At 43.6% G+C, this 21866-nt stretch overlaps 1 protein-coding gene across 8 annotated transcripts in view; it reads right to left on the bottom strand.

Annotated features, from left to right (window-relative positions):
• Positions 1 to 21866, bottom strand: part of NLGN1 (neuroligin 1) — a 628672-nt gene that overhangs the window by 123337 nt on the left and 483469 nt on the right. The window lies entirely within an intron of this gene.

The following is a 21866-nucleotide window of genomic DNA, read 5'->3' as shown; positions in this document are numbered from 1 at the left end:
AAACAACAAACACACAGAGACACACCAGGAGTAGACAATCTGTAGAAGGCTGCAAAGTATCAGTCAATTGCATGGAAAGCCACTAGGTATTAACAGCTTACAGGGAATATTTTTATTTACCGTATTTTTCTGTGTATAAGACTAGGGTTTTTTTTTTACCCCCAAAAAATAGGTTTAAAATTGGGGCTCGTCTTATACACGGGTAGTGCTGAGGGGTGTTTTCTTAATTTGGAGTCCCCCAAAATAGGAAGTGTCTTATACATGGGGGTGTCTTGTATACGGAAAAATACGGTACTTATCTGTCACAACACTTATATTTTACCACCCCCCAAAAAGAAAGTCAAAGCAGCTTATACCAATACAATATACATCATCAAAGACAAAAACACCAAACTCACAAAATGCATGTGATAACCACTGATAGTAAACCACCCAATGCCATATCTTTAAAAAAAAAATCCAGCTCAACAAAACCAGCAACCTTTGGCTCTACGAGTGTTTAGGACTCCAACTCCCATCATCTCAAGCCAACTTATTGCCAGGAGTGATGGGCAGTAAAAAAGGTAAAGGTAAAGGACCCCTGGACGGTTAAGTCCAGTCAAAGGCGACTATGGGGTTGTGGCGCTCATCTTGCTTTCAGGCCGAGGGAGCCCGCATTTGTCCACAGACAGTTTCCCGGGTCATGTGGCCAGCAGGACTAAACTGCTTCTGGCACAGAGAGGACCGTGATGAGCACCAGAGCGCAAAGAAACGCCATTTACCGCAGAGGTACCTATTTATCTACTTACACTGACATGCTAGGTTGGCAGGAGCTGGGACAGAGCAACAGGAGCTCACCACGTCATAGGGATTCAAACTGCTGACCTTCCAATTGGCCAGCCCAAGATGCTCAGTGGTTTAGACCACAGTGTCACCTGCTCCCCTCGGAGTGATGGGAACTGTAGTCAATCAATATTTCCCCCCATGAACATCTTTCCCCATGCCTGGCTTTAGGATGTCTATTTTCATCAGAGAAATGCTGAAGGGTGTGGAATAGGATGCCCATATTTTCATCGGATAAATGTTGGAGGTTATGGGCTTAAATCTTGCCTATCTGCTTTCTCTCTCTTTTCCTCTCCTCATTTTTCTTGTTCTTATTTTTAGATAATTCTTTTACAGCTGGAATTTGTTTCATTTTCCGAAGCACCACAGACATGACTGTTGTGATTTCACAAACAAAGGGTGTTATTATCTATTGCTGAATGGATTGTGTGGCAGCCATTAAATATTTGTATCCTGAAACAAATAATGTTTTACACACACACACACACATACACATAGCGAACCTGGCATTAAAATACTCTCCACAATTGGCATAAACGTAAAATCTGCGTACTTTTCCTTAGCACTTTAAATATAAAACTCTGTGCATATTTCCCTTTAGCATTTTGTTCATGAGGAATCAATTAACAATAAAGTTAATTGCCACCTATAAAATTGTTAATTGAGTCAAATTACAAGTGATGGCTTTTTAATTTGGAGGAATGATTGGCTGAAATGGCTACCTCAAAAAAATAGAGAGAGGCTCCCACATTAGGTTTTATGGACTACATTCTAGGAAATATACAGAAAGCTCCAACACCTCATAGATGCTTAGCAGGATGCTGTGATGATCAGCTGTAAGGGAGTATAAAACTGTTCACCACAAAACATTTCCTGAATGGCAACAGAAGTAATTTATGGGGGACTGCATAGGTCATAGGTGCCAACTCCTAGGGGTCAAGGTCCTTTCACCTTCCCAATAAAATATTTCAGGGAGGTAGCCCATCCGCCAAGTCGATGGGCATTGCCACTGAAATAGTGTACATTTGTCATATCTTGTGATTGATTATGTGGGGCTTCTTCTTCTTCTTCTTCTTCTTCTTCTTCTGAGTCCCCCCAATGTTTCATTCAGGTTGGCACCCCTTGTAGATTCACAAGACTTACTGTAGCCAAAGGGTGAATATTTAGCATGCAGTTCTATGCAAATCTACTAAGTGAGTCCCACTGAGTTCATGGAGAATCTTTATGATCTTTCTTGATCCCATTTCCTTCCCGACGCATCTTTCTGCCCTTTCAACCAGTCCTTCCATATGCACAGACAACCCACATTCCTTGAAAACTTGAATCACACAAACAAAATCCTACACAGAAAGTACATCTGGGCAATCCCTTTGATCTGCATAATTTTATTAGATTTATAGCCTGCCCTATCCCATGGGCTCAGAGTGGATTACAGTATCCCACCTCACACAGAGACACACACACACACACGTCTTCCCAAGGGACTCACAATCAAGGTAATTTAAGTAATTAAGGAGCTTAGAGAATAAAAAAGGCCAGAGAAATTAACCATTAGATTTTATAGCTATAAAATTAGAAGTGATTAAGAAGCTTAATTCTGTCCTATTTACTTGCACTCCTTGCCCTAATATTTCTCATCACCCTCCCCCAGTGTTTTTCCCCGTTAGCGTTCTCTCCTTCTTTGTCTAGGTTCTACGTTCCAGTCCCCTTCCTTCCCTAATGGAAAGCAAAAGAAAATGTGATAATATAATATAGGTGTGTCTCCCGCAACAAAATGTTGAAGCACAGAGTGCTCATGGTCACTGTTCACTCAGCCAGCCTTACACTCTTCCAGGATGCTGTGTTAGATTCTACCACCACCCCATTTTCCACAGCATCCCATCCCATTAGATTCAGTCTGCACTTCAGTTCCCTTGAGCACACCTAACATGAATTGGAGATGTTTTGAATTGGTACATCCCCATGTACCCAGTGAGTTCACCTCAATACCTCAATGACCAGGCTCATGGTTGATTTCCATGGGATTAAGCATGCCAAACTTTATGCTTCATGTAGGCCATGAGTTGCTCTGCCAATCTTCGTAATGGATTTAGCATGTCATTTCTGTCTGAACTGGAAAGTTTATTTCTGCCATGGTTTGCCCCTCTTGCATAGACTGGCTCAACCACTTTTTGTTTCCCATTTGCCCGAAGCCCGTTATTGGTGTTATCTGTGAATACATTTGGACAAATAAATTCCTAAAACTGGTGATGCAGAAGAGACGGCATGCTGTGAGAGAGCTTCACTGGTCCGCTGCATTTTTTAAAGACTTCGTCAGTGTGCCCCAGTAGATCCAATTTGCTTCCACTTGGTAATGTCGCAACCACATTGTTTGTGCTATCCGAAAGAACAAGGAATTGTTTTCCAGTATTAAGACTGAAGCTAGAAGATTGCATAATTTAAGTGACCTGCTATCATTTTTCTAACAGATCACAGTTTGGGTAGATGTGTTGGTTCAATAGAACAAGAAACAGAGAGGAAGAGAAATGATGAACAGTACCTTTATTGGACCATTAAAAAAATACTTTGAGACCCAGCTAGATAGATTCCCCCCCAGGCATTAATATTCAGTGCGAAAGCAAATGAACAAATGCAGAACTTGGTAAATTATCCTCCAAAGAGAGGATAAAGGATGAAGCCAGGGGTTGGCGGTCTGTATGTTGAACTACAATTCCCATCATCCCCTGGGGCAGATGGGAGTTGAAGTTCAACAACATCCAGAGAGCCAGAGCATTCCCACCCCTGGCTTAACCAAAGCCAAATGGTAATCCCTGCTTCCTTTTTATTAAGTGCAGCTAACTCAGCCGAATAAAAACCCAACCCAAGTTACTTATATTTATAAAGTTTGGCTTTGCACAGATATGATGAAGTCCCTGCAACTGAAAAGTTGGATTTATTACATGGCTTAGCCCCAACAAACGGTATTTTTATTTGTCAAAGTTGGCTCCACAACGGCTTCAGACTTCAAATGTTGCAGATCAATCTCAGCCTAGCAGATTCCACATCACAAGAAATACAAAAAGCCGTGTACTTGAAACCCACTGTTCTAATGAGGGAAGTATCTTCTCTGTCCATCCATGAAACATTCATTATAATCGCATCATGGCATTAAGACAGAGGAAGGAGCTTGGAAAGGCCTCTAGCTAATATAATGGATCACAGAAGGTTTGAAGAGAATTCCACCATGGTGGCTGTCTTACACATGATTAAGGACCTCAGTCCTCTTTCCCCACCTCCATAAATCCCTGCAAGCAGAGCTAATTGGAGGCAACACCTGCCATGGTTTGGAGGCAACAGCTGCTACTGGCAATCACAGAACTGCAGAGATTGATCAGAGTAAAGGCCATCTTTTTCAGTTCCCAACTCTGAGACAAGGTCACGGGAACGTAAGAAGCTGCCTGGTCCATCTAGCTCAAGATCACCATCTAGCATTCCAGGGTTTCAGGCAGGGAACTCTCCCCGGCCTCCCTGGAGATGTCGTGTATGAGAACAACATAAGGGCATGAGAAGAGCCTGCTGAATCAGGCCAATGTCCCTTTGAGTCTAGCATCCTGTTTTCGTAGTGGCCGACCAGGTACCTGTGGCAAGCCTGCAAGCAGCACATGGTCCCAAGAGCATCTGTGATTCCGAGCAACTGGTATTCACACACATACTGCCTCTGGAGATAGAACATAGACATCATGGATAGTAGCCACTAAAAACCCTCTCCTCTATGAATTTGTCTAATTCTATTTAAAGCCATCTATGTTGGCGGCCATCACTACCTTTGGTAAGTGAGTGCCACAGTTTAACTATGCACCGTGTGAAAAAGTACTTTCTCTTATCTGCCCTTAATCTGCCAGTGTTCAGATACTAGAGTTGTAAGATAAGGAGAACAACTTTTCTCTATCAGCTTTCTCCATGCCACACATAATTTTATAAACTTCTCGAAGCCAAGCCTTATGAGGAACAGTCGAAGGAGCTGGGTATGTTTAGCCTGGAAAAGAGAAGACTGAGCGGAGATATGATAAAGGTAAAGGTACCCCTGCCCGTACGGGCCAGTCGCGACCGACTCTGGGGTTGCGCGCCCATCTCGCTTAAGAGGCCGGGGGCCAGCGCTGTCCGAAGACACTTCCGGGTCATGTGGCCAGCATGACGAAGCTGCTCTAGCGAGCCTGCAACAGCGCAGCACACGGAAATGCCGTTTACCTTCCCGCTATAAAGCGGTACCTATTTATCTACTTGCACTTAAGGGTGCTTTCGAACTGCTAGGTTGGCAGGAGCTGGGGAGCTCACCCCGCCGCGGGGATTCGAACCGCCGACCATACGATCGGCAAGTCCTAGGCACTGAGGTTTTACCCAGAGCGCCACCCGTGTCCAAGATATGATACCCATCTTCAAATATCTCAAGGGCTGTCACATGGATGATGGAGCATGCTTGCTTTCTCCTGTTCCAGAAGGTAGGACTCGAACCAATGGCTTCAAGTTGTAAGAAAGGAGATTCCAACTAAACACCAGGAAGAACCTTCTGGTGGTATGAGCTGTTTCGACAGTGGAACGGTCTCCCTCGGGAGGTTGTGGACTCTCCTTCCTTGGAGGTGATCATTCTGGTTTCCCTTTTCTGAACTTCTTCCAGCAGTACAATATCCTTTGGGAGGTGATGATATTGAATCCAGGACCTTCTGCTTCCAAGGTAGATGCTTTTACCACTGAGCTATGGGCCTTTTAATCCTTCCAACATCAGCACCAGACGAATCAGGAGGAACACAGTGTGTCGCAAGGCTTTACATCCAGAACCACTGCCATTCTGGCATGGGGAGAGGAGATTCTATTCCCAGCTTCCAGTATAAGGAAGTGCTGTGGTTGTTTGAAGCTTATAGCTCAGTGGTAGAGCATCCGCATCGCCTGCAGAAGTCCCCAGGTCCAATACCTAGCATTTCCAGGCATGGTTGGGAGAGCACCCTGCCTGGAGTGGCCGGGAGAGCCATTTCCAGTCAGTGCAATGCTGAGCTACATAGACCATTGACCAGAACTCAGTAGAAGACAGCTTCCCATGTGTCTATGGTAATCAGTTGGCTGGATCATTCCATACTGCTACATGAGCATAATTCATCCAGTAGCCATTCATGCAGTGATTAATTGGGCATGGCTCCAGACAAATACTTAATATCTAAGTAATATCTGGCTCAGGCTCCAGAATGCTTTGCATCTGGAAGGAGTGGGCAGAGACTTCAATAACGAAGTGCACTTCCAAATCTATATAAATATTTATTGGAGACAAATACATATATTACTAGGTGTAATGTTCACATTTAAAAAAAGAAAAAGAAGAATTAATGTTTATGGAGAGAGTTTTGCAGTCAGCTTCCAAGTGTCATTCATTAACAACATTTTCTAATAAGGCGCACATGAAAATGACACCTTATACCTGCTATAAATTTTTACTACAGAATCTAGGGATAGAGAAGTGGCAGGAATAAATGAAACAGAAGAAAATTACAGGATAAAGTAGAGTTGCTACCATTACTATTAGAATCATGACCACCACTTATAAACATGGAATAGGATGTTCAAAAATGTTCATATGTGACCTATAGCTTAAACAGCATGAACTGCCTCCATTGTGTCTAAGAAGATGCAAGTTGTTATGAGGGCTCCACATTTAGGATGGCTGTTTCACATGCTCAAGCAATTCCTTGATGATTCAGCTACCTGTATAGATCACATCTACCCGCATCCTCTTTTGTAGGATTCTTATAATGAGTTTCTGGGTAACTAGGCAGGCAGGAAACAAGCTGGGCAAAGGCATATGTGCTGAGTGAAAGAGATCTACAATTCCAAGCTAATGTCAGTTTCAAGAAATGTGTATAAAATGAGCAGAGCAGAGTGGAGTCAGTGATGGACGTGGGGCCTATGGTGCCCTGTGAGAGGCCAAAATTTGGTCCCCCTTCCCCCTGCCCAAAGGTGAGTAAGGAGGTGTCCAGCTTCGCAAAGGAGGCGTGAAGGCTCTGGCAGGGTCCTAGAGCCCCCCCATCCTCCCCAAAGCTGGGAAAGTACTAACTAGGCTTTGGGAAGGAGAAGACAGGACTCTAGGACCCTGTCAGAGCCTCACGTCTCCTTCCCAAAGCCCAGTGTCTCACTTACCAGGCTTTGAGAAGGCACCACCTCAGCTCAGCATGCAGGAATACGTCAATGTTCAAAGTAGAATCATAGAAATGTAAAGTTGGAAGGCACCACGATGGCTATCTAGTTCAACCCCCTGCAATGCAGGAATCTCTTTTGCCCAACATGGGGCTTGAACCTACAACCCTGAGATTAAGAGTCTCATGCTCTGCCAACTGAGCTATCCAACATTAATGCGTCATTGATGAAAATGTTGCCCTGTGAAGGTATACTACCAGCTCCATCTAGTACGCAGGCTGAGACCCTACCTGCCCGCGGACTGTCTCACCAGAGTGGTGCATACTTTAGATATTTCCCACTTGGACTACTGCTTGGACTACTGCAACATGCTCTATGTGGGACTACCTTTGACGGTGACCCGAAAACTACAACTAATCCAGAATGCGGCAGCTAGACTGTTGACTGGGAGCAGCCGCTGAGACCACATAACAGGTCTTGAAAGACCTACATTGGCTCCCAGTATGTTTCCGAGCACAGTTCAAAGTGTTGGTGCTGACCTTTAAAGCCCTAAATGGCCTTGGCCCAGTATACCTGAAGGAGCATCTCCACCCACATCGTCCAACCCGGACACTGAAGTCCAGCTCCGAGGGCCTTCTGGCAGTTCCCTCACTGTGAGAAATGAAGATACAGGGAACCAGGCAGAGGGCCTTCTTGGAAGTGGCACCCGCCTTGTGGAATGCCCTCCCAACAGATGTCAATGACATAAACAACTATCTGACGTTTAGAAGATATCTGAAGGCAGCCCTGTCTAGGGAAGTTATTAATGACTGATGTTTTAATGTATTTTTAATCTTTTGTTGGGAGCCGCCCAGAGTGGCTGGGGAAACCCAGCCAGATGGGTGGGGTATAAACAAAAAAGTGTTGTTGTTGTTGTTATTCTATGAATGTGTGTTTCAACTCTTGATCTCCAGGCACTAATCTGAATGTTCAGAAATAGTGTATGTGCAGTAGTAATGGGATGTGGGGTAGAGGTACCCTCCCAGCACCAACATCACTACTGGTTCCCTGGATAGGGCAGGGAAGTAGCAAAGTTGCGGCCAAGGGGGTGCACCAGTGGGACCACTGCCAAGCCAGTGCCCCATCCAGGTTTGCATCAGTGATGCTGGTGTCAGGAGGGTGGCTCCAACCCATCAAACACACTGCTACTGATGTCCATGCAAGCTGAACGAAAGAGAGAACTCCGCGACCCACTTCTCATGATTGAAATTGCACAACGAAGAACTCCTGCGCACACCCTAGGTAACGGCAAACACAATCTCAGAGAAGAGTTCTGATATTGTTTTCACGATAACTTCAACAGGGATGAAACACAGACAAACTTAAGTAAAGGTAAAGGGACCCCTGACCATTAGGTCCAGTCGTGACCGACTCTAGGGTTGCGGCGCTCATCTTGCTTTATTGGCCGAGGGAGCCGGTATTCAGTTTCCGGGTCATGTGGACAGCATGACTAAGCTGCCTCTGGCAACCAGAGCAGCGCACGGAAATGCCGTTTACCTTCCCGCCGGAGTGGTACCTATTTATCTACTTGCACTTTGATGTGCTTTCGAACTGCTAGGTTGGCAGGAGCAGGGACCGAGCAACGGGAGCTCACCCCGTCGCGGGGATTCGAACTTCCAACCTTCTGATCGGCAAGCCCTAGGCTCTGTGGTTTAACCCATAGCGCCACCCGCGCCCTAATTTTGCAAGAGGACGTTTACATTTTATTCATTACAGCTTCAGAATTATTCCACTAGATGGGGGGGGGGGAGACGACAACAATAAAAACCAGAAGTTAAAATGAGTGCAGGAGCTGTTATCCTAGGATAAAATGATAGTATAAACAAGATGTTACTACTGTATCATCACAGACTTCGGTGAAGATAACACAGGCATCCTTTAACACAAAAGGAAACCAGGCACATGGGCAACACATAATTAAAACTGTACAGAAGCTGAGTTTTAGTAGATACTAATTGATGTGTTTGGTCCTTAATTACTAGAGCGACTTGCTAGCTCTTGATTTCATGTTAGAGATTAGCATAAGAGCCTTTTCATGTACTTTAAGATTTAATCAACCAGGGAGTGCCAAATAAGCATCTTTCTAGAACACGATTCACGATAGTATACTAAGCAGCACAGCTATACAGATTGACCAGCTGGAACTATCAAGAACGTGATGGATTTAAAGGAACTAATCTGGACATGTCTTGGCCAACGAACAGGAACCCCCCCCCCAAAAAAAAACCCACCACCTTGAAGTCATCAAGTCAGATGAGCTTCCAGAAACAAAGCTTTTTCACAGAGTGCAAGAGGTATTGTTAAAAGATCTGCAGTTGTTTGTTGCCTGTGTCCCCCCCCCCCCCCCCGCATGCCAACTCCTTCCTCGTTTATAAATATTCAATATTTCTAAATTTTAACAACACTGAATATTCAGTCTTGTGGGAATAATTGCTTGCTGGGTATATGTAGATCTCTCGGCAGAAATGGGACTTTTCCATAAACAAGGCACTAATGAGTGAACAGGGGTGAGAGGGGAAATAAAACCTGGAATAAGTGAATACTCTTTTATTCTGAGCATCGGTCATCGCAAAAGATGCCACATGGGAAAACTGACAAGTTTCTGACCTGCTGCTCCATCTACTGACCAAACGCTCCTACAGCAGTCGCAGAAAAGTTGAACAGAAAATCAATCTGACAACCTTTTCTTTGCTGGTTACAAACAGTATTTAAAACCTGCTCTCTAGAAGAATCGCCGCACTGCAGCCCAGATCTGGAACAACCTGCCTACCTTAATATAGATCTCACAGTGCAGAAAAACTAGCAGAATAAGGTAGAATACAATGGAGGCCATTGTCAACATTCCAAAATGGAGAGAGAAAGGTTCTCTTTGGGCCTGTTCCATAGCACTGTATTGTTTTATATTTAGGAATATCTCCATTAGAGCGTGACAGAGTGGCTAAGAGACGGGGCTGCAAAATCCCAGGTTGCTGCTTCCTTGAAATCACTTAGGATAAGGATGGTAGAGAAATTTCTTCCATTTGCATTTTAATGTGGACCTAATTCACAAAAATCATATATTAGGGGAAAGCGTGCACAAATTGTGTATAAATGAAAATAATGTGCAGAGAATGCATTACGACTGGGAAATGTACTCGCAGAATTGTGTATAATAAATAACCAGAAATGCATATAAAAATGTGTACAAATTTTCATGGAGACTTAACAACAACAAAAAAGAGTTTAAAAACAGATGCAGCAGAGAAGTGAAATGAACTTAAGACTGTAAAAATAAGAGGGGGAGGGAAACCCCAAAATGATAGATTTGTCCACTCCTAGTTTAGGGAAGGGGACGCGGATGGCGCTGTAGGTTAAACCACAGAGCCTAGGACTTGCTGATCAGAAGGTTGGCGGTTGAATCCCCGTGACGGGGTGAGCTTCCGTCGCTTGGTCCCAGCTCCTGCCAACCTAGCAGTTTGAAAGCATGTCAAAGTGCAAGTAGATAAATAGGTACCGCTCCGGCGGGAAGGTAAACGGCGTTTCCGTGCGCTGCTCTGGTTCGCCAGAAGCAGCTTAGTCATGCTGGCCACATGACCTGGAAGCTGTACGCTGGCTCCCTTGGCCAATAAAGTGAGATGAGCACCGCAGCCCCAGAGTCGGTCACGACTGGACCTAATGGTCAGGGGTCCCTTTACCTTTACTAGTTTAGGCAAGCAGTCACGACTCAGCCTCCCACCTGCAATTTGTTGGTAGCTAATAATGACCAAGCTTCCTAAGGCTATCAGAAATAATCATTTTTATGCTGCAACCCATTTTGATACTTCGTGCTCCCGCCACACTCCTAATGACGTCATTGAGAACACAGTGAGGCATGAACGCTTCCCCCCTATTCATCCACCCTCCAGTGTTCCTATCTGCTTCCCTGCCTCCAACCATTTTGTGACCCCCCCCACCTGACCGCCTCCTGTCTTTTCCTGCTAGGGGTGGCACAAGTCTTCAGCAGGGGATTAGTTCACAGCTGCCTCTACTCAACAATGAGTAGCTCACTTTGAGCTAGGACCAACTAAAAAGAAGAAGAAAGGGCTTTCGCAGCTACCTGCCTCCATCCCAGTCCCTTCACGTTTCCAAAAAGTGTGGTAATATTGCCAGGATAAGGAAGGCCAATTGCAGCCAAGAATTCCTCTGGGAAGGTTGTGACATATTGTTACTCCCAGAGGTCAATGTGTCCCTAATTGAAAAGGGAATACCACCAGCCTTCTGAAAGTAACCAAACCACAGCTTGAAGCAGGAACACAGCTCTCTCTCTCTTTGATCTCTATCTAAAACAGTGGTATACTATATAAGCCCACTCAGTTGGAGATATCTATATATCTATATATCATCTATCTATATATATATAGATATATCTCCACTGCTCACTGAAGTTCTTAGAATTAGCTTGCCCCAAGATGATGGTGATGACAACAACAACAACAACAACAACAACAACAACAACAACAACTTGTTACTTATACTTCGCCCATCTGGCCAGGCCTTCCCTGCCACTCTGGGCGGCTTCCAACAGGATATTAAAAACACATTAAAACATCAAACATTAAAAACTTCCCTAAACAGGGCTGCCTTCAGATGTCTTCTAAAAGTCAGATAGTTTTTTATTTCCTTGACATCTGATGGGAGGGTGTTCCACAGAGCAGGCACCACCACCGAGAAGGCCCTCTGCCTGGTTCCCTGTAACCTCACTTCTCGCAGGGAGGGAACCACCAGAAGGCCCTCGGAGCTGGACCTCAGTGTCTGGGCTGATCGATGGGGGTGGAGACGCTCCTTCAGGTATACTGGGCTGAGGCCGTTTAGGGCTTTAAAGGTCAGCACCAACATTTTGAATTGTGCTTGGAAATGTACCGCGAGCTAATATAGGTCCTTCAGGAGTGGTGTTATATGGTCTTGGTGGCAATCTCTGAGGGCTGCTTTTACCCCACCTCACAGACATAAAGGTCTCAGTTAAAGAGTTTTGGCAACACTAGTTGACTTCATGCGTTCTGGGGAAATGGTCATAATGACACACACAGACATTTCACAATATGCTATCATATCACACTCTGGGATGGTCAAGGAACACAACCCAGGTTGGGATCTATGCCAACAGAGAATGGCTTGATGTTTAACAGTCCCTATTATGATAGAGAAGACAGCATAAACAGACTGTCATGAGTTAATTAGGCTTTTGTGTTAGGTTTGTAATTGTAGAGCTCATTCTACCTGAGGCACCAGTCACAGTGACCATATGGGAGGGTGGGCTTAGAACTGTAAAACAGTGATAGGCTTTTAAACAGCTGAAAAATAAACAACCATTTATTTGCTATGCTATTGAGACACTGCTGAAGCAATCACCCTAGATTTCAATACACAATTACCAACGGGTTACCTCTATACCACACAAAGGTCACCCATCATAACAATGCTAACATATTTCGAGTGACACCAAAAAAAAAAAAAGCTAATGAAAAAGACTGCAGGGTGTCCTCTACTTATTTACATATTTTAACAAGAAACAGGAGGAAAAATAAATTGCATTGAGAAATCGTTTATCCACAGGGACTGGAGATCCCTTTGTCCCATTAAACTATATCACCATTATTTTTAATTGCCTCGCTTTGGTGGCAAGCTTGAAGAAAACATCCTGTGCCGAGAGAAGTAAGATAAATATACCTGAAGTGCAAAACTTTGCCTGTGCTGAACGTTGCACACTTTTGCTGCACTCATTGCTGCTGCTCCAATCGTTATTTAAAGGCAATCATTGTATTATGGATTGGGGAAAGCTATATTCCCCCTTAATACAGCCCTCGTCTAATTGCATATAGAATAAGGCATTCATTTCTGCTTACTTTAATATTATGAATTGCTTGCTAAATTGGAGGGAACGAGAGCAGAGCAATTAACATAATTATGAATCTGGAGAGAGTGACTTATGAAGAAAGATAAGAAATTGTGGGCGTCTCTCTCTCTCTCTCTCTCTCTCTCTCTCTCTCTCTCTCTCTCTCTCTCCCAAATCATGACTAACTGAGGGTAATACTCATGTTATAAACAAGCATTTGCAGGCTTCAGAGAGCATGTGAAGGAATATTACTAGAACGAACAGGCTGGATAAAGAGCTATTAATAGGAATGTTTAATGGCAGCACTTAATGATACTTTGTGCAGAGTCTCAGTACTATTGTGAAAAAGCAGCCCAGGAGTTTGAAACATTTGCTGCAAAGGACTAATGGGTGCTTCTCTCTTGACATTTTGTACTCATACTTTAGAACAAAATATACGCACTGAAGGTCAATTGTGAATGGCATATTCATGTTTAAAATGGCAGTTTGCAAAGGAAGGTGGCAAAATCATAGAATCATAGAATCATAGAGTTGGAAGAGACCACAAGGGCCATCGAGTCCAACCAAGCAGGAAACACCATCAGAGCACTCCTGACATATGGTTGTCAAGCCTCTGCTTCAAGACCTCCAAAGAAGGAGACTCCACCACACTCCTTGCACACACTGCTATGAAAATAGGGCAAGATTCAGTGAAGTTGCTGCACATCCTCTATTCACGTCCCCTAAATCTGCTCCAGAGGGTCGAACAATTTTAAAGGGTATGTAGCGGCATGCAGGAGAGAAGAGGGGGAATCCCATTGCATTAGGGGACCTCGTTCCAAACTGCAACCATAAATAGCATTTCATTTAGAGCGCGAGACTCTTATTGATCTCAGGGTCGTGGGTTTGAGCCCCACATTGGGCAAAATATTCCTGCATTGCAGGGGGTGGACTAGATTACTCCGGGGTACCCTTCTACTCTACAATTCCATGATTTAAGTTATTGACCAAAATGTTTATACCACCTACCCTACAGAAGACCTCTAAGCAGTTTACAATTGATGTGGAACATCCTCAACATTTGGTGTGCCAGGAATTTACTCAATGCACAACATTTTACAACATTTTAACCTTCATGTTAACCCAACATGTTAAATATAGAATATTTAACCTTCATGACTAATCACCCTTTATTGTCTGATTGTCAGTCAAGCTGTCTAACCATGGGTTTATTATTTTGTTAAAAAGGGGGGAAATGTCATCATTTCAATTTGAACCCATAAAATCACTCCCTCTCCTACCTTCCTACTGCATGGAATCTTTCTTAATCTTTTAAAATCATTGTTGGTGAACCTGTCTCCCTCCAGATGTTGCTGGACTTTAGTTCAGTCATCTTGGACCACTGGCCATGCTGGCTGGGGCTGATGGGACTTGGGAGTCCAGGGACATGCTGAAGGCCACATGTTCCCCAACCTTCTTTTAAAAACCAGTGTGAAAATAACTGAGATTAAACATAGAATCTTTTACTGAGTGGGTTTCCATCTTCAGAAGTAGGTTAGCACTGTACGACAGGATGGCAATGGGTAGCTGCCTCTGTCCAGCTTGTGGGCTCACAAAGGTTTCTGCAATGTAGCATTACTGTATTATGGAGCTTTGTCTCGTTCCAGCAAGACAACTCTGAAGTTCTTATGATTCTGGTAAGTGTATTCTTCTGTTTAATAGACATGCATTATGAAAAAGAAAAAAGTATTTCTTTGGACAGTCCTCCTTCAGTTGTGCAGCAAATTTTCAAATCCCATTAGATTTTGGGGGGTAAATTTATCTGTTAAATAATAAAGGGCGATGTGGAACAAATAATTTTCTAAGAAAACCACTCCCATATTTCTACAGGCCAAAGGGTACAGCTGGGGAGGTCAGTAATATGTATCTTGAACATTTGCACAAGCTGTTGTACAGTGGTACCTCATGTTGCGTAACCTCCAGGTTACGGAATCTTTGGGTTATGGCCACAGCAAACCCGGAAGTGTATACTTCTGGGTTTCGCCATTCACTCATGTGCAGAAGTGCTCTGCACACCGTGTGTGTGCACAGAAGTGCTCTATCGCGCCACACACATGCACAGAAGCGGCGCCCCAGTTAAGGATTTTTTGGTGTGCACTGCACCCTGAAACGAATTAAATATGTAACCAGAGGTACCACTGTAATTGTGAGGTCAAAGTGTTAGTCTCTAGATTGCAAGCGTAGAGTTCTAATCTAGTCTCTCTTTCTTGTCAGTCTGTTCTCCCCCTATGGGAAGGTTGCTTAATGGCAACCCACTTACAAAGGGCAAGATCCTTTTTCCAGTGCCCAACATTTCCAGTTAAAAGATGTTAGATAGCAAGGCCAGGCGAGAGTCTCCCTGCCTGAAAGCTCCAAGAGTGGTTACCAAACATTGCCCAACTAGATAGAAACACAAATGATGTGATTCTGTGTAAGGTAGTAAATGGCCGAACAAAATTTCTGAGTCTGGTAAGGCGAATCAATCCTTTGTTTCTATGAAACCATATATTGCTTCAGACTGTCATGAGTGTGTTTGCCCTTTACTCATTAAAGCAGGAAATCCTGCATCACGTGGAACAGGAGGCTTCCTCTAACAGGAACTGCAAAGTTATTCAAAGCATACTTGCAGAAAATGCGTGATCGGGTCTAGAACTTCATGTACAATGACTCTGTGACTCAAGCACTTGGAAGTTTTAGCAGCCTGAGGGTCTGTTTCTTTCTCTTAAAGGTTCAGGCGAGACGTGATTGATTGGAGAAGACCTAACGAGGCATGATTGGTCCGCTTTCTGCTTTTAGCTTGCTGACTACCTTGCATCTCAGCTCCAAGTGCTAGAGAGGAACATGCCTTAAAGGCTACCCAAATTCAGGTCACTTGGAAGAATTGCTATGTCATCTGTGGAGCAGTATGTCAGGGCACATATGACATCAATGGGGAAAATGTAATGTTCAGATCCCACAATCCTGAGATCATTTATTGGCATGGTACTACAGAAATACTTTGATATCAGTATTTTGGAATAATACCACAGAAGGCTGATCGCCGAAGAATTGATGCTTTTGAATTATGGTGCTGGAGGAGACTCTTGAGAGTCCCATGGACTGCAAGAAGATCAAACCTCTCCATTCTGAAGGAAATCAGCCCTGAGCGCTCACTGGAAGGACAGATTGTGAAGCTGAAGAAGAGAAGACTCCCTGGAGAAGACCCTGATGTTGGGAAAGATGGAGGGCACAAGGAGAAGGGGGCGACAGAGGACGAGATGGTTGGATAGTGTTTTCGAGGTTACCAGCATGAGTTTGACCAAACTGCGGGAGGCAGTGGAGGACAGAGGTGCCTGGCGTTCTCTGGTCCATGGGGTCACGAAGAGTCGGACATGACTAAACGACTAAACAACAACACCACAGAAGCATAGCCATTTGTAAGGGCAATAATCCTTTCAATGTCTCTGACCCTGAACAATACCCACCATATGTGAACCTGTGAAACTCTGTCTCATACTGAGTCAGACTGTTGGTCTACTTTTACCTGTTATAATTGATTTCCCAATGCCCCAAGCAGAGTTATTTTGCAGCCCCACTTCCTAGGATCCTTTGAGCAAGAGATATCAGTGATCAAATGCGACACCTTATGCATGAAAACTTTACCACTGAGTCTTATCTCTCATGTGCCAAAATTTCATCTGCATTCAGGTAACAAAGCAACTATACGTGTTCATCCAGTTATGAATGCTCTTGAGTTTCATCACATGAAGTCCATCACATCTTAGAGCACATCAAACAGATGTTTTTGCTTGTGTTGTGGACCTTTTAAGACATATCTTCAAGCCTAGGCAAGTCAAAGATATGAATACTAAGTCATTTGCATACATTGATCCAGACTTTTCTGCCATTTCCAAAATATAAAACAGTCTAGATAACAACAGGCAGCCTTGTTTTAGTCATCTGTTGATCTTAATTAGTTTGTTGAGGAATTCTTCTTCCAACATACCACACTGTTACATATGTCAGCAAGTAGTTGTTGAATCAACCTCAGCATTCTTGTGGACTTGATGTAGGGCAGGAAAGGAAGAGAGGAGAGGGGAGGGGAGGGGAGAGAAAGCTTGTGGTGGGTACAGTTTATAGCTGGATAAAATTCTTAGCCTAAATTCATCCTTATCAGCATAATAAAGAATGCATGATACATAGCTTAAGTACATCTTTGTGGGAGTTTGCAAATAAGTAATTGGATAAAAGGCATAGAGGAGAATTTTGTTTGGATAACATTTTATATGAACTAACCTAATTCACACCCCTTCAGCTAGTTTGGGCAGAATCCATATTTCCCTGAATTTTGCAACAGAGCCCTAAATTCAAAAACCATCCCAAAATGCATGAAACATATGTGCCTTTGGGGTACAATAAACTTATAAATGTTGTGCATTGGGATAAAAATATGTATATAAATACATACATAATTAAGTACATGTGGTTTTGATAAAATTCATATTTTAAATTTATATCATCTATCTATCTATTTATCTATCATCTAAACTGCGGGACCAAACTGCGGGAGGCAGTGGAAGACAGGAGTGCCTGGCGTGCTCTGGTCCATGGGGTCACGAAGAGTCGGACACGACTAAACGACTAAACAACAACATCATCATCTATATCTATCATCTATCTATCTATCTATCTATCTATCTATCATCTATCTATCTATCTATCGATCATCTATCATCTATCTATCATCTATCTATCATCTATCTATCTATCTATCTATCTATCATCTATCATCTATCTATCTATCTATCTATCTATCTATCTATCTATCATCTATCTATCTATCTATCTATCATCTATCTATCTATCTATTTATCTATCTATCTATGCAATGCTATGGCAATATCTTTCTGGATGAATGAGATTAGGATCCAGCAGCAGATCTCAGGCTGAGCTGGATGATTTGTGGTGCAACTGGGCTATGCTGGTGCAACTCTTCATCCTCCGCTCAGCCAGCGATATGCTGGTGTATCTCCCCCACCAACCAGATGAGCTGAACCCAGCATATCTAAAGATGGCATAAGCTCTGAAAAAGGGGCATAGGGAGGGCAGGACAAGTGAGTGGGACATAGGCGGGATCTAAAACCCATTCAGCTCGGCCATGTGGCCTGCCAACTTGGTATTTGGGCAACAACAAGGGTAATATAACTCAAACACTATTTCAAAGATTTGCTTCCCCTTGCCCAGCCTTATGACAGCTCAACCAGTAGTAGCCCGGAATGGAATTTAGATTGGGTACATTTTATGCCAGTTTCATTTATGCTGGCTTTCTTTACACAAGCTGCTTGTGTATAGGATTGTTTACTTAGGCACAGATTAATGCAGAAACAGGATGTTATGGAATTATGAATGAACACCAGTGAAATTGCCACTTGGGTTGTGGGATACACCCAGTCCAATTCACGTAGAAAGGCAAATCTGTATACTTTGCACTCTCTGAAACAATATATGAAACAGAGCACAGTCATTCTTCAAAAATTACATTTCTCTGAATTTTGCAATGCAGTTCCTTGGCCAAGTAACATGTACAAAAATGTATATATCAGAATAAATAGTGCATCTATGATTATATATATATATATATATATATATATATATATATATATATATATATATATATATATATGTGAATGATTTAAAAGGTTTATTTGGGGAAATTTGCTTTACAAAACTGTGTATATTGGTATAAAAGGTAAAGGTAAAGGGACCCCTGACTGTTAGGTCCAGTCGCGGACGACTCTGGGATTGCGGCACTAATCTTGCTTTACTGGCCAAGGGAGTACAGCTTCCAGGTCATGTGGCCAGCATGACTAAGCCGCTTCTGGTGAACCAGAGCAGCGCACGGAAACACCGTTTACTGTCCTGCCAGAGCGGTACCTATTTATCTACTTGCACTTTGATGTGCTTTCAAACTGCTAGGTTGGCAGGAGCTCAGACCGAGCAACGGGAGCTCACCCCATCGTGGGGATTCAAATCGCTGACCTTCTGATCGGCAAGTCCTAGGCTCTGTGGTTTAGACCACAGCGCCACCCGCATCCCTTGTATATTGGTATATATTCGCACAAAAATGATACTGCTTTTTTATGAAGTATTTTTTTGGGAGGGAATTGAAAACAGATGTGGAAATGTGGATATTGTAAAAATGAGAATCTGAGGGAAACTAAAACTGGCAGATTTGCTTATCACCGATTAACAGAGTCTGGAAACAGACCAATTCCTTCATCAGTATTGGGCAATTTAACCTATAAGCAAAGGTAAAGGGACCCCTGACCATTAGGTCCAGTTGTGGCCAACTCTGGGGTTGCGGCGCTCATCTCATTTTATTGGCCAAGGGAGCCAGCGTACAGCTTCCGGGTCATGTGGCCAGCATGACTAAGCCGCTTCTGGCGAACCAGAGCGGCGCACGGAAACACCGTTTACCTTCCCGCCGGAGCGGTACCTATTTATCTACTTGCACTTTGACATGCTTTCGAACTGCTAGGTTGGCAGGAGCAAGGACCGAGCAACGGGAGCTCACCTATATTAATGATTTAATGTAAATATCCTATTTACGCTCCACTCCCACCCCCTGCTATATTTATCTTCCACTGCAGACCTTGACATTTACATTTCACTACAGATACCAGTGATTCTCTATGCCTGACCTGATACTGCAGACTCTTGGGACATTTATGTCACCAAAGAGGCCCTTTGAAGTCAACAGGATAATTTGGAAGCTAGTGAAAGTGGAGCATGATGTTTTGCAGCAACAGTGCCCACTGGGAGCAGTTGATCTTCTGACCAAGGAAAAGAGATCTGAAAGGAAAGAAAGTGCAACTCTGCTCCCTGAGAAATTGCATTCTGATTCAGGCATCCTGAAAACAATGCACAATCTATTTACACACAAAAATCCTTTGCTTGTTCTGTCCGACAAAACAGAATTAGTCAAAATTGTTGTTCTATGAAATATCGGAGATTACAAACCCATTTTGTGCCAAACACAGCTACGGGATGTTTACTGATTTGTGTTTCAAATCAAAGTGCCATTATCTCAAGGAGTCTTCCACATTGTTATATACCCTGAGAAGTATGAATAATCAAGTTGTCAATTTCATAGGCAATTGCTGTGATACCTTGGGAAACTACTTGTGGCAGACAACTTAAAATAAAAGTCATATTAACATCTTTTGTTTACTACCTCTGTGCACAGATTTGCCTTTACAGTGGTACCTCGGGTTACATACGCTTCGGGTTACATACGCTTCAGGTTACAGACTCCGCTAACCCAGAAATATTACCTCGGGTTAAGAACTTTGCTTCAGGATGAGAACAGAAATTGTGCTGTGGCGGTGCGGCGGCAGCAGGAGGCTCCATTAGCTAAAGTGGTGCTTCAGGTTAAGAACAGTTTCAGGTTAAGAACAGACCTCCAGAACGAATTACAGTGGTACCTTGGGTTAAATAACCTGAAGCATATGTAACCTGAGGTACCACTGTAAGTACTTAACCCAAGGTACCACTGTATATGTCCCAGTTAAAGGGAAGAGGCCTGCCTACCCATATCTCCCTGGGTTTAGGGTAAAATTGATTGCAGGTAGACAGGATGTAGGGTTAAACTACCAGACCACTTTAGACCATTTGGTTGAAAAGCAGAATTCAAGTGTAACAAAGAGATTTGAGAAATAAATCATGGAGGAGAGGGCTATCAAAGGCTCTTGGCAATGATGGCTTTGCACTGCCTCCACAGACGGAGGACAGAAATGGTTCTGAAGACCAGTTGCTGAAACCACAGGTGCTCTTGTGTTGAGGTGGGTTTCCCATGGGGGCATCTGGTTGGCCACTGAGAACAGGATGTTGGATTAGATGGGCAACTGGCTTGATCCAGCAGGCTCTTCTTAAGTTCTTAAATGATCTACTTTGCCTTCTGCTCTGTCCGATGTTTTGGGTAAAGATAAGACCAGTGACATTGAGAATACACTGTACATGGCTTCTTGCTGACTCTCCTTTTGTCCCTGTGTCCTATGCATTCTTTTCTCACTTCATACACAGAAACCACACCCTTTGTCAACTTCCCATTGGTGGCCGCTTTCCCCTGAGCAGCTTGAATGATGTTAATTAGTGCTGCATCAAAATTTTCTCCTGTGGTTCCCCCCCCCCGACTGTTCTCCATCAATTAATGAGAAAAGAAAATGTTTGAAAATTATCAGAGGGGAGAGAATTTTTTTGTGAGGTTCCCCATGTGCAATGTGAGGTTTGTTGTTCCTGTTGCACTTACTTTACTTCTGAGGTGGCTGAGGAATCTCAGCAAGTGTCCTTCCTGTCAATTCAGCAAATCACCTCACCAATGAGCGGCATCCTGCAGCCTCCCCAGGTGCCCAAAGTTCAAGCAAAGTCCAAGGAGAAGCAACATTCCCTCCCATGAGACATTTTCAGATCAGGAAGTGATCTGCAGGGAGGGTGCAGAGTGCCTTGAAATGTTTACTGGGAACAATAGCACACCTCACAATGATAAGGTAAGCACAAAACCCTATGGCCAACAAACTTCCAGAGAAAATCTCAAGTGCCCTATGAACGAGACAGAAAAATGAAATGGCTTATGCAACCTCAGTCAGCAGCAACAGTTTCATTCCTGAACAAAGTTAGAATGTGGTGTATTTCATGCCAGCTTAATTTAAGTTGGTGAAATTTATGCTGGCTTCCCATTCTTAGTATTGCTAGGTTGTGCCATCCTTTCCCAGCTCAATTTAAACTGAGCAGCAAGGTCACATGACCAGGCTGAATGGGATTAGGATCCAGCCAGTCTTGGTCCTGCTACTCCCCCAGAATGCCCATTTTTCAGGGCTTACATTTGCCTAAGATCTACTGGGCTGAGCCAGGATGGGGGAATAATGCCAGCCTTTCACTGAACTTCCTGATTCAGCCACAGAACCACTGGATCCCAGTCCCACTCATCCTGGTGGATCTT

The sequence above is a fragment of the Podarcis raffonei genome, chromosome 5 (assembly GCF_027172205.1).
Source record: "Podarcis raffonei isolate rPodRaf1 chromosome 5, rPodRaf1.pri, whole genome shotgun sequence".
In the NCBI taxonomy this organism is placed as follows: Eukaryota; Metazoa; Chordata; class Lepidosauria; order Squamata; family Lacertidae; genus Podarcis; species Podarcis raffonei.
Note: the sequence above shows the minus strand (reverse complement) of the source record. Positions and strands in the feature narration are given on the sequence as shown.